Source organism: Pseudopipra pipra, chromosome 5 (assembly GCF_036250125.1).
Source record: "Pseudopipra pipra isolate bDixPip1 chromosome 5, bDixPip1.hap1, whole genome shotgun sequence".
Taxonomy (NCBI): Eukaryota; Metazoa; Chordata; class Aves; order Passeriformes; family Pipridae; genus Pseudopipra; species Pseudopipra pipra.
This window is the reverse complement of record NC_087553.1, coordinates 64,104,945-64,120,567: the sequence shown is the minus strand read 5'-3', so window position 1 is coordinate 64,120,567 and position 15,623 is coordinate 64,104,945. Positions and strand designations below refer to the sequence as shown.

Sequence of the window (15,623 nt, the reverse complement as noted above, 5' to 3'; positions counted from 1 at the left end):
GCAATAAAAAAATGTTGCCAATATCCAAGTTAGAAAACACTAATATGTATGTCATTCTGTATTCTGAGTTCTGAAGACATGTAGCTTGGCTGTCCTTCCTAGGCTCTTCAGATGACTTTCTCAGCTAACTCTCTCCTCTTTGACCCATTCTAGCCAATATATGTCATTACCCTTCTTTCACTATTGTTGCTTCAGGAGAGTGAGAGTAAAAAACTATTAATAGAGTAACTGCATGTGGATATACAGAGTCCCCCAGAATTGCAGAATTGTACTCGCAACCAGAAACTTAGATGATTAAGATGGAGTTGTTTGGTTCTTCTGTCTTTTGTCGGTTCCTATGGCCTTCATTGTTGGGATCATCATAAACATGTTCAAGTCTTAAGTGTGCAATAGTCATTAGATATCTTTCTACAAGAATATGCTTACTTTGACATGACAGGAGCCCTACTTCTCAATTTCTTTTCAACATATAATTAAATTAAATGTAGCAAAGCAAAATTCCATTTTTTTTTTTTTTTTTACTATGAAGGCTGGTTTGAAAGAATGTCATATATTATAGTTATGGGATTTTCACTAAGCCCTTGGACTCAGTACTGGCTCCTGCCAAAAGCTCATGGACTATGGCAGAAATCTGGTCTGTGATCAGAAAGATGTGAGGCATTCCTACTAGAGTATTACTAAAGAGGATGTGTCAGGGTTAAAAACCTTAAGTCTCTGAAAGTCAGAGACTTTCAGAGTTGTTAGTATCAGTCTAGTAGAGACCAACTAGTAATATGGTGCAGATAATCCATAATCTCTCATATAACTCTTTTCCCTCAGTATCCTAAAGAAATCCAGGTCGCTTCTTTGTGTGCTTTTCTAAAGAATTACTTTATATCATAAGAGTGATAGTATGGAAACTAAAAGGTGGAAATTTGCATTCTGTGTGTAGTGGCAGAAGGACTGAAGTGTCTGTGGTCAGATCTGTAGTTAATATGAGATGGGTAAATGGTTATTTATTATATTCTTGGCAACATTGGGAAGCATTAGAAGTGCCTGTGCTGGATAATGGATAGATGAGTAGGGTTTCTGTCACCTGAGCCTTTAAGAATATGGTCATAGGAAAATGGACTTAGATTTCTTCTGGAATACATGATATATCACATCTATACATTTAAAGTTTCTCAGAAAGACTGATTAAATGTGGATACCTACTTTACTCTTAGCTTAGTTTTGCAGATGTTTCCTCTTTGCTACCATTTCATAATCAATGCAAAGGAGATATGGTGGGTGAAATTCTGGTCTCATTAAACCTCATAGAATTTCTTTAATGGCAACTGGGGTTAAAAATGCAGTATTTTATCAAGAGTCTTTGTTTCTCATAAGATTTGCTTGCAGCATATTGTTTGCAAGTAATTCTGACTTCTACAACAATATTTGGGTATTTCTGATTACTTGGCAATAATTAGGACTCTCAGAGAATGAGAATTCTTTCAGTCTTTTAGAGCCTAAATTCCAAAGCCGTGCACAGTATGGTAGCTTTAATCAGGGTAATCCATGGGAACAGGGCCATTGGATAAGCTACAATTCAGAAAGTCAGGTTTACATGTAGTGGCCCTTATGTCAAAGATATTTTGAATTTCAATATAATAATGTGAATAAAGGACTAGTAATTGTTTTCAGTTGAGTACGGTCCAGTTGCTGATGACGTATTAAATATGGCTTCAGCATAAATATTTAAAGATTTTATTGCAAAAATTTACAATTGAAAAGAATCTATAAAGGGGTACAGAACCAGCATCTAAGAAAAAATAATAATAAAAAATGTTTATGTAGGAATAAGCCCCTACTGTTAAATATTTAGGAGGGTCATGGTATCCAAACTATGTGTGATTATTACCACTGAAAAGTTTAATTACGTATCTTCGCGCTGTGCCTGCTTGTGTGGATTGCTTAGCGGAGAGCTGGAAAAGCAGAAGAATGCCTAATGATCTCCTCCGAGCTCTGCTTCCCTCTCTGCTTTGTAATGTAAATGGCTAGTTTGAAACCCACCACGGATCCCTGCGCTCAATCCCCGAACATCCTCTCTGATTTTAACCGGAAGATCACCTGACCGCCCCCTGAAGCTGCCCCTTTCGGAGGAATCTCGGCGGCGCTGGGTCGGGCAGGGGTAGGTGGTGGCCGGGGCCGGGGGCCGGCGGCGGAGCCGAGCGCCCGGCGCTGCCGGGGGCGGAGGGAGCGGGAGCGCCGGGAGCGCCGCTGCCTCAGCCCCGGAGAGAGGGAAAACAAAAGAGCTCAGCTGCAGTTTTGTGTTGCTGTGTCTGGCTTAAGCAGAAGATTCTAGACATTCGTGCCGAAAAATCACAGCACAGCTGAGACTACATTTAACCGGGAAGATATTTTCTACCCCCAGGATGGGCTGGATCCAGTACAGGTGGTTTGCGGATCATGCGAAGACAGACGGGCTGAGAGCCATGGAAAGGTGGGATAAGGCGCTGTCTCTCTTTCTTGTCTTTTTTTTTCCCTTTTCTCTTTCTCTTTGGATTTGTAAAGCGGTATAGCCGGGACCTGAGTTGAGGTCACTTAAGGAGATTAGGTGGGGTTTAATTCCACAAAACAAAATCAAAATGAGAGGCACTACTGTGTTCAGACAGATGTTGAACCCAAACTTGGGCTGAGTTGGACTTGCTTTGAGCGATTCTTGTGCTGCTTTTGATGTTGTCTTTGTTTAGAATAGTTCCTGCACAAAACACAAGGCTTTAGGACGAGCTGCATGCTTCTGTCACAAATTGTCAGATGACTGTTCCGATGCTGGTAGAATTTTGCCAGTGAAGCTGCAAATGAAGGCTTTGGAGGTTAGGTTTGTGGAAATAGGAAGAGCTGTTGACTTTGAATTCCCTGTGATGCGGGCATGGTTAGAAGTTGAGCTGTGGTTGTTGTTGTGTATTGTCTGAATCGTAACAATGGGCAGTTTGAGTAGAGCAAGTTTGAATGGTGTTTCTTCAGCAATTCCAAATGCATTTCTCTCCTGTGATCGATCTTTGGCTTTTCACAAAAGGCAAGGAATTTGTTTTGGGGTTTTTTTGTTGGGTTTTTTTGTTTGTTTTTTTTTTTTTGAGGAAGAAGTCAGGAGTTTTTTTTTTTTAAATATTGAAAATAGAAGTGAATTAACATTTTTATTTGAATGGTTGTTGTTAACACCAGCATGCCTAAACATCTAAAACATATCCCAGCAATTTCTCATTTCTCCTACTGGGCAGATGCATTTCTTTTGTTCCTGAATTTTTTTCCCTGCCTTTTTAGAACAAAAGGCATTTGCTTTTTTCTTTTTTTTTTTAGTGGCAGCAAGAGAGTTATATACAAATTAGCATTTTGTACAGGTTAATGCTCTGCTTCACTCTGAAGTAAACTGCCTTAAGGTATTAGGAGAAAAGGGGGTGGGCAAACAGGGGGAAGCTTGACCGATGCCCAAGAAATACTGAATTCAGATGGATTTAGATCATATAGAGAAGCAGACATTTATCTGTAACTGGATTTCAGCTCCATGTCATGCAAAATCTGCAGACCATAGCAGGGAGATTGTTAGCAACCAATAAATCAGATTTGTAATGGGCCTTTAAAAATGTCTGTGAGGGGTGACTGCCTGGGTCCCCTTTGGCCAAATTAAGATGCAATCTGACAGTACAGTGGCATCTGTGTGCTGACATTTTCTCATGAACCTAGTGAAAAATAGCTCCAGATCTCTTCTTCAGTCCCCAAAAGACAGTTTCTGAATGGCCATGCATTTTCCCCCTGTATTGTTGTTTGTTATAATCACCATTCTCTCTGATAATGTCTGACTGGCTTGTTTTGCTTTGCTTTCTTTGACTGTTTGACTAGCTGAGGGGATGTAGTGGACAGTTGTTTAACCTGAAATCAGCACCTCATGCCAGTACTACTGCTAACAAAAAAACCCACAAAACAGAAAATAAAAAAAAAATGCATGTTGCAAATGTGTTGTATAAATACTGCTAATAAAGCAGCTTCTGCCAGTACTGCTGGAATTAGGTAAGTGGGTTGAAAAACATGTGTCTTAGATAATGTGCCACCCACGATACAGGTGATAAAGAAATGCCAGCCAGTGGTGAATGCAACTGACAGGTAAAACTGAAAAGCCTGAAAAAAGGCACGGGAATATAAAGTCCTTAAGGACCAGAAGCGCAGGTATTGGTACAAGCATTTGTTTATCCAAGGGAGAAGTTCACAATCAGATACTACAAGAGCAAGGGAGGAGGAGCAGGGAGGGGGGCACTCCTTTAATTGTAGTACAAGTGTGTTCATTGGGAAGAGCCTCATATGGAATGGCCATTCAGTCTGACACCACAGCTCTTCTTCAGTGCTCCTGAGCAGGAGTTGCAGCCCAGGTGTGGGAGAAGCCTCTGTCCATGCATGTGTGGGGTGAGTGCAGGGCAGTGAGGAAGGGAACCCTGTTTCTCCAGAGTGATCTGTGCCAGGGAATTCATGAGACAACAAGGAAGTTTGTTCCGGTCGACACCGCTTCTTTAAATATTCCCTGAGATAAAGGGGCTCCATAGCACAAAACTAGGGCAAGTAGCAGGCAGAAGGATAGCTGTGAGAAGTTGTGAGTAGTATGGATCCTCTCCAGAAGATGTGGCTGGTGTTTTTTGTGACTGCTTAATAGTGCCTATGGAGACTTTTGAACAATTTCTGTATTTACTGGACTCCCCTACTTTCTCTCCAATTTAAGGTTATAGTTTCTCTGTATTACAAATACAATTTTCAGCAAGAAAAGAATAAGCTTTAGAAGCTTCCTTCAGAAAACAAATGGTATAAATATTTTGCCATTTACCCATTGCAGGAGACATTAAATTTTAGTTGCTCCTTAAAAAGCATGTTGTGTGCAGTACTTATAAACCCCACAAATGTTACTTGCCAGACTTGTTACAGTCTTTTAGATTAATTTTCATAGACCTAAATGCTTGGAGTTATGGTATAAAATTCCAGTAGTGCTGGAGAAGAGTGAAGAAGGAACCTTAATGCCACATGCAGATCCCATTGCTCCTTTTGTACAGGTAGATAATTTGACAGTTGTAAACATTTTGCTTCGTGGAAAGAGACACAATTGCACAGTGGGATTGTGAAAAAGAAAACAAACATCTTGCAAACCATCAGACAAACAGAAATGTCAACAAGAGATATTCAAATAGAGTTAAAATGCTTTGAGTAACAGAAAGATTCCAGATGCCTAATTCACACTGACCATAGTTATAAAGCACGGGAATACAGCTACTGTTTTAGAAGCTAAACCAAACCAGGCTGATTTTAGAGATGTGTATGTACATAATCAGAAAAAAGATGAGAATCTGATACTGAACAGGAACAAATTAGATTTCGGAACTTAACTGGACACAATAAGAAAAACTGGATTGAAGATCACCACGGACAGAAAAGTTTCCAGAAGAAATTAAATGAGCAAACAACCCAAATGAAATGCAGACATCCAACTAGGAGCATTGTCAATCAATTTGATTATTAACTACAACATCATTTGAAGTGGGTTTTAACATTGAAAGTCTGATTTAAGAAATGAAGCAAGACTTTTGACTTTTATTCTCATTACAAAATAAAAATTACCCAGGGACTTTGCTTGGAAATACACATTTTCTTGTAGTGCAGCATTGACACATTGGACCTCTGTAAAGGGGGAGGGTGAAACAAATATAGAAATAAAATGGTGGCACTTTGAAAATTTCTCACCATGACTTTCTGCAAGCTGTGTAAATACATCCTGTGGATAAACATAAAAGGTCAGCATCGTCTTCTGGCTGTGATGAAAATAAATAATAACAAGAATTAGATAGATTAGTATATACTAACATGAAAAAAGACTCAAATCCAGAGTGCTGAAGTCTGAGAAAATTATATTTACATTGAAGCAGTCTAAGTAGTGATTGTCAGTGTTCCAGCTGACAGACTCAGCAAACAGCCCACCTATTTCCCATTTCAGCAGCAAATGCCTATACAGAAAACATCATGCTCTCTCTGCAAAATAAGCTTAAGAACATTAAAGGCCATATAGTATTCCCGGTTGCCCTAATACAACCAGTTTAAATCAAGTTTGTTGTGAGTGATATCACTGTAACGGGCTGACTGTAGCCCATAGGGCCAAGAAAAGGGTATGGTCAGCATAATTTACTTTTTTTTTTTTTTAATAAGAACATCCCAGCTATTCCTCTGTCATTGCTTCCGCGTGTTTATAGCACATCCCAGACCCATGTGTCTCTGTTTCTAGCACCAGATAAAAATTTCAGCCAGATCTCTCTCTTGTCACACTTGCAACTGTTTTCTGGCTATGTTATGCTGTAGCATAAAGAGGAATATGATTTTTTTTGGTGACCTTTGGTGTTTGCGTACAGAGTATACCCATGTATTAGTGACTGCCCACTGTTTTGTAGAAAATTAACCATCAGTGGTAGGGTTAGCTGAAAACTGTAAACTAAACACTGGCTGGATTTGTTCTTTCTCTGAACATGGAAGATTAGGTTGACTTTGTCAACTAAAGAAAGAAAAACACTCTCATCTGGAAACATGCAAGATACTCGAACTTGACATTATGGTCTTATTCCTGTCACCCTTCTAATTTCTTTGTATTTTTCCTCTCATACTTTTTTTCCTGACTCTCCACAAACTTCTTTACTTGTGTAAACCTTTGATTTGACCTTACCAACTTTTCCCTCCTAACTCAGCTCCATGTTCTGGGACAGTGAGAAACAGTTTCTGCCACCAGGCCTTTCTTTGATCTAGGTGAAGTAAAAATGTAATGCTGGGGAAGTAGGTTGTACAGAGGTGCATATCCAAATGCCTACAGAACATGATAATCTCATCAGTCTCCCTATGACAAAAAGGAAATCATTTTTCATTCCAACATCAGCCAGACCTACTGTAAAGAACTTAACTGATATTCCCATGGTTCAAACTGCTGAAGGAAGCAATGAGAGCTAGTGTCTTTCTTGGGACACATTTATAATCTGAATCTATATCCTGAATACATTCATATGAGTGGTACTAAAGGAGAGTGAGGTTTAGGGCTCAGTTCTGCCTCTCTTGAAATTGGTGCCAAGTTTCAATCTAGAGATGAGACAAGAGAACATTTAGTAGGGAAAAGCTGATCTTGCAGAGGGGCTCAGATTAAAGACATTTTATCACCTTAGTGGCAAAGAAAACAAGCAAATAGGATTGACAGTGGGTGATCACTGAACCTCTAAACCCCCCTTATGGAAATGTGAACCAAAATAAAAAGTGCCTGGGAAAAATTCTTTAATCTGAAGGTATTAGGAGTTAAGTCTTTTCAGCCATGACAATCCCCATTGACAGAAATGCTCATAACCCAGAGGTGATGGAATACAAATGGGCATGGATGTGGGAAGCATTGCAATAGAGAGCACATCACAATAAAAGCTCTCTTTCTCAGTTATCCTTTCCTTTCCAGTCAAATAAATAAATTGCAGTGATGTACAGTGTGAAGAATTATTGCCACTAGAGTGCTTTTCTGATGACGGAGATGACTTAAATTATAAAAATCTGTCCCAGATAACAGCAAGTAAAGATTGCTGGAAGTTAGTAAAGGTTTAGGAACTCTTAGGTTCTAGATTGATTCAAGCACACTAATTGGATATGGATTGCCTAATTCTAGACTTAGTCATCTGCTGAGAAACCTGCTCTGATGGGAGCACAGAACCTTGGCACTCCTGTGCTGCTCATGCTCTCCATGTGTTTCTGCTCCCAAGGTCCTGGCTAAAATCTTCAGGAATTGATGTTGGCAGAAGTTATTAGAGTGATTCTACTTATCTCTGTGAAGCACGATGGCAGAAGCCATGATGAGTCCAGGAGGTGATAGTATCCATAATGAAACACTGGTGAGCAGAGCCTCAGCAGGGACAGGACCTTCAGGGCAGAGTTCCCTTTCATCCAAGGATTTTCACCTTCAGAGTCAGCTTCTTGCAAGAAACTCTGAAAGGTAACTCAGTAACTCTGTAACATTATGCAATCAGAAACAATCCAGCATTTTATAATTTAACAATGCTGTAATCTAGCACATAACCCAAAGAGGAATGAGAAACAGTGCCTGTCTTATTAATTAGAGTTCCCCATCACATGGTTAGGATCAAGTACACCAAAAAGCAAAGCTTAAATATGACACCAGCCACTGGAAGATTCTATAAATCTAGAACATCTAGAGAGATTTGCAGATGGCTGAATAAAGGAGCTTCGTCAGATCATAGTTGTTCACTGTCTTGCATGACTGAGGCAACTGGAAGCGTGTGTGCATCTGTCTTCAGAGCTCTGCAGCTCCTGAATGACAGAAGACGACCCTGCAATTTTGGTGTTTCTTGTTCAGAAGATGTGATAGAAATAGGTTCTGGGAAACATGAGTGAGCAGTTTGTGGAAATGTGGGTATCTTTGCCTCATTTGCTTTTATATTCCTGCACCACAGAAATCTTTATATCATGAGTGGTGGCTATCCCTTAGATAGCACTAAGAAGACTGGGATGCATAAAAGGAAGGGGTAGCTCAAAACTTCCTTGGCTTTTGCATTGCTGGATTTTAAAACCTGGAATAACTGAGGGGTTAGTCTGTTCCCATTCTGTCATCTCAGCCATCAAATGCTGTTGTCAAACCAACTGCAGCAACATAACCATCAAAAAACACCTGCCTCTTTGCCTTTTGGAAAGTCCTTCTGAAAAAGGAGTGTGCCGATAGGGAGCCCTTTATTGTGTTGGGTTTTTTTTCCTTCTGCAGATTCAGCAGGTGCTATATATTATCCTTTACAACCTTCAACCATTGGGAGCTAGGACTCTGTAATTATGTTCCCTGTTCATGGAAGTTACTGACTATTACTGTGTGAAATATGAGCTCTGCTCAGAATTCAAAACTAAACTGAGGAAGCATGTTTGCTGCTGCTTTCATACCACAGAATAATGATAGTGTTCATTTACAGTAGTAAATACTCTCTGCCCCTTAAATGGTGGAACCTGTATAAAAATACCTTGTTGCTAATATGTAAAGAAGTCAAATTTCCAGTGCTGAGAGTTCACTCCTATAAGTAAAATTTTACATTAGTGGAGTTCATTTTATTAAATAATTTGTAGAGGTTCACTCCTTCATAAGTGTGAAAAGAAACTAGAAGGCTAACACAGAGGAAGTACACAACCACTTTTAAACAGAAGTAACTTTCAGTCATGTCTGTAGAGGTACTCAGATCTCAGGGCACTTCCCAATAAGTTGTCTTAATTGCACATTGCTCTTGAATGTTTATGTGGGTCGGTCTGTAGGTGCCTGGAGCCAGTTCCCTCAATGACTCCATAGCAAAGGAGAAAACAAAAGTTGGGTTTTCAAGCTCCTGCAGCTCCTACTTTTTGCAACCTCATCCACATGAGAATTGCCTACTGTGAGTTTTCTCCACTTTCTGAGTAAAAAATGTAGCCTGGTTTTATCTTGCTCTTTTCTCTCCTGAAGTTATTCAGAGGAAGTGAGATATAGTGGGTGCCTTCTGCACTATTCCATTAGGATAAATAATGTATGCTGTCTATTGTGTTTAGAAGAATGCTTCAAAGAAAACTCTCTATGGCATAGTTGTGATAACAAGCAGGAAAGAAATAAAAGGAGAGAAAGCACAAGAAAATGTAGGTGCTTTGGCATCTGCTAGTTCAGAATTGCAGTATTTGATACTAGTGTTATTCCTTTGCCACGAGTCTTGGCAGTAGCCACAGCAGTCCACAGAAAAGGATATGTTGCCTGTTGCTGCCCTAAAAACAAAGAGAAAGTTTTTGTTCCTATGTACCTCCAGAAGATAATGTGCAGACTGTCCTTGGCAGAGGCACACTGCACTGAGACCAGCTCTTGAATATTTTCTTTTCCTGTTCATTCTTCTTCCCACTTTCATTTTAATAGGAGTCTCACATGCCCACACAGTCTCTCACGGAAGTGACCATGGCTTTTGAGAAGCACTGAGGTTCTCAGTTCGTCTCTGCTCACATCAGATGAATGAGTCTGTGTGTGATTATTGCTAGAAGTGTTGGTGCACCGGACCCACCAGCTCAGGTGTGGTAGATCTTGAAGGTAGAGGATACATTCTTACCCTCCTACCATGCATTACTTTTTATTGTACTATATGTTTTGTTCATCACTTCTGTGCGTAAAGATTAGTATATTTGAATTATCCACTGTAATAAGAATATGTGATCAGACAGTCCAGACTCTACCTCCACAGCAGATACAAAAATTATTGGCAAAATATCCTAAATGTTTGATATGAAACTTGCTTCCTCAGCTGGAGTAACAGCAAGGGATTTGGCCCAGCATCCTGCTTTTTTACACTGGGAAAGAGTAGAAGCATCAGGCAGTATAGGGTAATATTTTCGTTTTATACCTCTCATTTTCCAATTTAAGTTGCCAAGATACTATGATATTTTCCAAGTGATATGACATTCTTGTTCTGAAGCACAAATAGATGTTTATGTGGCCACACAGTGCAGAAGAAATGTCATTTCCAGTGTTGGTCCCATGAATACATGCTCAGTGGTGGGTATGTAACCAGAGCTTTGCATCTCAGTACAGGGTGACCCAGTATGGAGGAAAATTCGTTTGTTATGTCTTCATCTGAGCTTACTGCTGCCTTGGTGATGATCATATCTTCAAGCACATCAGACCCTCCTGTCATCATTAGAAATAGTTTAAAACTTGAAAAGTCAAAAGCTTTGAGTTTTGGTTAAGTCAGCATGTAAATCTGAAAATGTGTTTCATTTGTGATAAACACATTTTTGTGCATATGAGTCATGCGTGGCAAAGTACTGTATTCCAAAAAAAAAAAAAAAAAGGAAAAAAAAAAGAATCAGAATGAACTCTTTTTTTGGGAAGTTACTATCAAAAAAATCTATTAAAGTGTTTGACGTAGAATGTGCCTCCTCTTCTGAGTTCATAATATTCTCCTGCGAATCACCCTTTCTCTGTTAGAGGAACATTTTCCTTCTTTTTTTGCAGACATGCCTTTCAAATGCCAGTGATAAGATTAATTTGGTTGTGCATATGAATTTGGTTTGTTTATTTGTTCATCCTTTTTAGGGTTTTCCTGCCCTTCCCCTAAGGTGTGAGGGGAGATTGGATTGAAATAGATAAATGTAGATGAACAAATGCATTTTTGTCTTTGAGTGCACAGTATCTGTTTTTTCTTAGAATTACTGACCCTCTCTGAAAATGGTTGTCCTTGAGTCTTGACTAGAACACCTCACACTGACAGAGAGAATTGACCATTGTCAACAAAAGTTTGTAACCAGCTATCTCTGCACTTGAGAGGTCAGTGGGAGAGAACATGTTTACCAAGCTGAGTGAGTGGCATGGAGGAAGACAGAGCATGGAGGGGAGCTGAGACCAGAGAGCTTGGAATAAAACTTCAAGAAGGAAAAGAAATCCAACAATTTATAGAGAAACAGGAAAGGCAGTAAAAAGCAAAATTAGGAGAAATTAGGAAGAAAGATTAAAATGACTGAAGGCAGAAATAGGAATTCTTATGCACATCCTCAAGCTGTCATGGTAAAGAATATAAGCCCTACAGCTTTTCCTTAACTTCTCCATGGAAATAAAACAATTATCATGAAACTATTCTATTTTATTCTTCAAAGAAGTTACTTAAAAGCAGTTCCCCATTATGGAAAGACTTGACATCGAGAACAGTTATTGTCTCTCACAAGCCTTCTTTATGGTTACTGTTTAACTCAAAAGCCAGAAAACTGACACCCAGATGTCACCATGCTACCTTAACAGAAGTGGATGGTTTTGCCTTATCGGAGCTGAGGAGTAGGGAGAAAAATTTCTTTGAAAAGAAAAATAATTCTGGGCTGGATTGTGTCCTTTGGTCTGCACAATGAGAGTTAAACCAGTAAACTTTCCTTCCCCAGGTGGGAGAGGCTTTCAGGGCAGTAGGGTCCTTCACTTCCACCCCAGGCTCTACTCCTTACTCATGATGCTTGTGCCATTCGTCTCTTGATCTCAAACATTAATGTCTCACATCATGATTTCCCCCCTTCAGAAGGACCCTGGTGTGTTATACTGGGCTCCTCTCCATCAGGGCTGTCTGGGGAGGGCTTGGTGTCAGGGTGTTTGCTGTGGCAAAAAGTCTTTATGCAGGTTTTCAGCATCCTGGTGAACCATAGGCTGTTGAGGAAGGAGAGGGTAGGAGGGTGAAGATGGAGAAACTCAATCATTGTGGCTTCTCCACGGTGTCCCTACTCATGTGAAAAGGGAGAGAAGAAGCAGTATAAGAGAAATGGTCCATAATCCCTGCTGCTTCGTGGCATATTATTACATGAGACTAAGAGATAAAAGTGTGCTTTTTCATAGAAAGTCACTTTCTAGCACTTTGCCACTCAGGTTCTTTGAGCCTGAGCCTGAATGAAACCTGGCTAAATAAAGCTCTAAAACATGTGCTTTATCTTAAAGTCCCCAAAGAAGAAGTGTCTTCACTCCTAAAACACATTAAAGCTTCATTACAAGCCATACTCTGATCTCAGGCACTGTGGTGTAAATCTGCATTTACTCACTCAAAATCGGTGGTATTATCCTAGCAGTGGAAGAGAACAGGTTCACCCCTTCCTCCCAAGCAGAGGGATGAATTTGTTCCACATTGTTGGCACTGCAAAGTTCTCATGACATAGTGCTGGCACTTACTTTCATTTGGATGATTAGAATTGAGCATCACCTTCCTTTTGCAATTATACTAAATTTAGTTAAATCATTATCTTTTTAACCTTCTGTCTACACTGTAGAAAGCTTACTTTAGCTAAAACTCACCCTTTTTTATTTTTCTTTAAAATTCTATGCTTAGGAGTGTTTCCCAAAACATGGGAATGAATGGTCAAAACATGGAGAGCTAGTTGTCTCTGTAATGTTGCTACCAATGTTTTTCAGTTTTCACAATGAGAGATGCAGCAAATTTCAGGATGGCACAAGATTTGTAATAATGACAAAATTGCTGGGCTTATCAGAGAAGAGGTGTAGATGATGGCTAATGAGGAGTCAAGGTTGCAATGTATATTAAAGTTGATATTTAGGATAGCGGCAGGTAAGACTGTAGGGCAAGAAGAGTACGAAGGGGCCCATGTGTCAGAGGGCTGATAGAGCAGCTCTCAGAACCTGTTTCAGCCAGTACTGCAGAGGTGCTGACCTGACCACATCTCACAGATGCAGGCAGCCTTGGCAAGAGACAAAGAGTAAATGTGCACAAGAGAGGTGAATAATTTTATTTGCTGAGACACTCTCCTTTTGCACCCCAGGTGGCAGTGTCAAACTGAGAGGATATTCCAGGAAATAATCAAGAGTTCATTTGTAGGACCATTAGTCCTAATCCTCTCATTATCCTTATTTTTTTACAGTAATATCATGCACTATTTTTAGTGATAGTTGCTCCCTCTTTACTAGTCCTTCACAAATAATTCCTTTTTCCCCTCATTAAGATGACTATTTACTTATTATTTTTTATGTCTGATGCAATATTTTCTACAGGTCTTGATCAGCATCATTTGTACCCATTTATGAAGAGAAATTTATTGTCCACCTTAAAAGGGTCGTGAACATGCAGTTCTACATTTGACATGCTCTGTATCTGTACAAATGTGTTCTACTGTTCCAGGAATTCAACATTCTTAATATAAAAGCAGATTGTACAAGGATTACTTTTTAAAAGTGTAAACCATGCAGTATTAAAGCACTCCAAAGTACTTATCCATCCATAATGCTAAGAGAGACACTAAGACACATATACCTCTTAAATTAGAGTTTTGCACTCATTTTTTGCATAGTAAGGACCAAACCTGAAGACTTTATGTGTAGTAGAGGCAAAAATAATAAATTATTTAACAATTTCCCATTAATGAGAAACAAAACAGTGACCAGCCATTTACATTACCGGAGTCATAACACTGCATCACAGATTGCATACTTTTCTTTTAAATTAAAATACCTGTACCATTTTTTCAGAAGCGTAGAATCTAAAGAGACCTCTGAGCCATTGAATTCAGTCCCCCTATAATCATGGGCAACTGTATCATATATTCTCCTGGATAAGCATATCAGTTTTTGTACACTAAATGTGTGGAGCACCAACTATGTTCTCATCTGTTATCAACGTGTTTCATTGATTTCAGTGCTGTGCTCTATTCACCAATTAACTAGGCATATCACCTTCACTGACCCAAATACAGACATTTTGCAGAATAATCTCTCATCCAGCAGCCAGATTTGCTGCTTTATACTCTTCCACCTGTCTAGCTGCATTGTGATCATATTTTTTCTCTTCTGAATTCCTTTCTTTTGTATTTGTTATGTTAGAGTCATAGTCATAATATTAAGTAATGGGTGATTTTTAGATGAGTCAGTCAATACAGGGGGGAATAATTTCTAATTTTTGTTTTTAAAATAAATTTATTTTAAAATTGTGTTCACAGTAGAGGTTGGTTTAACTTCTATTGCCAGAGTACACACCCAGTTTGTGTCAAACAAACCTAATTTATTAACGCAAAGAAGCTTTGTCCTTAGTGCCTCAATCAAGTCACGTACTGCAGAAAAAAGTAGATCATTCAGCTGTTAAAAATGCTTGATGGTGAGACTTCCATTATGCCAAATCCTCCTCTGAACTCTTGGTTGTATCTGTGCTGCTGATGGATCAGATGGATCAGTGAAACAACTCTCATGTATAAACTTGATTGCTGTATATGCTGCACTCTCAGTTCAAATGTCTGACATTTCATTATGTTTAACCCCTTTAACTGTGATTTTTGCTGTGTTCTTCATTAAGTCTTACATGATTTTAACTTTAAAGGAGTAATGTCACACTCCTTTGATCACATCACTTTATTTTATTTTTTGTGCTTCCACATTTTAACATCATCTTAAGTCTATCTTCCTGTGACCTTGCTTGGTCCAGACTTTGAATAAAGAATTTTCTTAGAAAATTAATACAGGCCATTCCTTCTACACTGTTTTGTTGTAGGGATCTCAAAAAAAATCTGTAGTTGACAATTAAAATGAATGATCCATGAGACTATTAGAATAGTCTCTTGAGTACTGGAAAACAGCAATGAAGAAACAATTTTTTTTTTCTGTAGAGCACCCAACTCTTCATATTAATAGTCATCCTTTGATCTCCCCCTGGAGCTGACAAGATAGGAAGCTAATTGGTAATTTTCAGGGTTTATATCTTCTAATAAAAAAAAAAAAAAGGAGAGAGACAATTGCAAAAGCATGTTTCACATCAATGGGGACTTGCCTAGTTAAAGATCCAGACAGGCAAAAAACAAAATCTGGATTTCTAAACAGCAGTTTAGGTACTGTGCTAACACAATCCTATGGTAAAAAATAGTATTTCCTGCTCTTAAAATTGTAGTTTGTGTCATAAATTGTATTGCATGAACAAGCTATTCCTTGTGGGGGAGGATGCTTTTGTTTCTTGAATATTTGTTTTATCTGGTTCTTTAAAATACTGTTACCTTGGCCATTAAGAGCTGCTGTGACTCTGGGTCTCTAGACCCTTCTGTCAATGAGAATTCAAACCACTTGGTTTACAGACAGCATCGCCTGCAGAGAAATTAGA

General features: G+C 39.0%; 1 protein-coding gene across 18 annotated transcripts in view; it reads left to right on the top strand.

Moving 5' to 3' along the window:
* The window catches only part of MAGI2 (membrane associated guanylate kinase, WW and PDZ domain containing 2), a 722,252-nt gene that overhangs the window by 329,403 nt on the left and 377,226 nt on the right, over positions 1–15,623 (top strand). The window contains exon 1 of one of the 18 annotated variants that reach the window (XM_064656386.1): positions 1,940–2,461. The exons of the other annotated variants lie outside the window; for them this stretch is intronic. The gene's annotated coding sequence lies outside the window, so the exon portion shown is untranslated. Of the gene's footprint in view, positions 1–1,939; positions 2,462–15,623 lie in introns of those variants that run through there. 18 annotated transcript variants of the gene reach the window in all.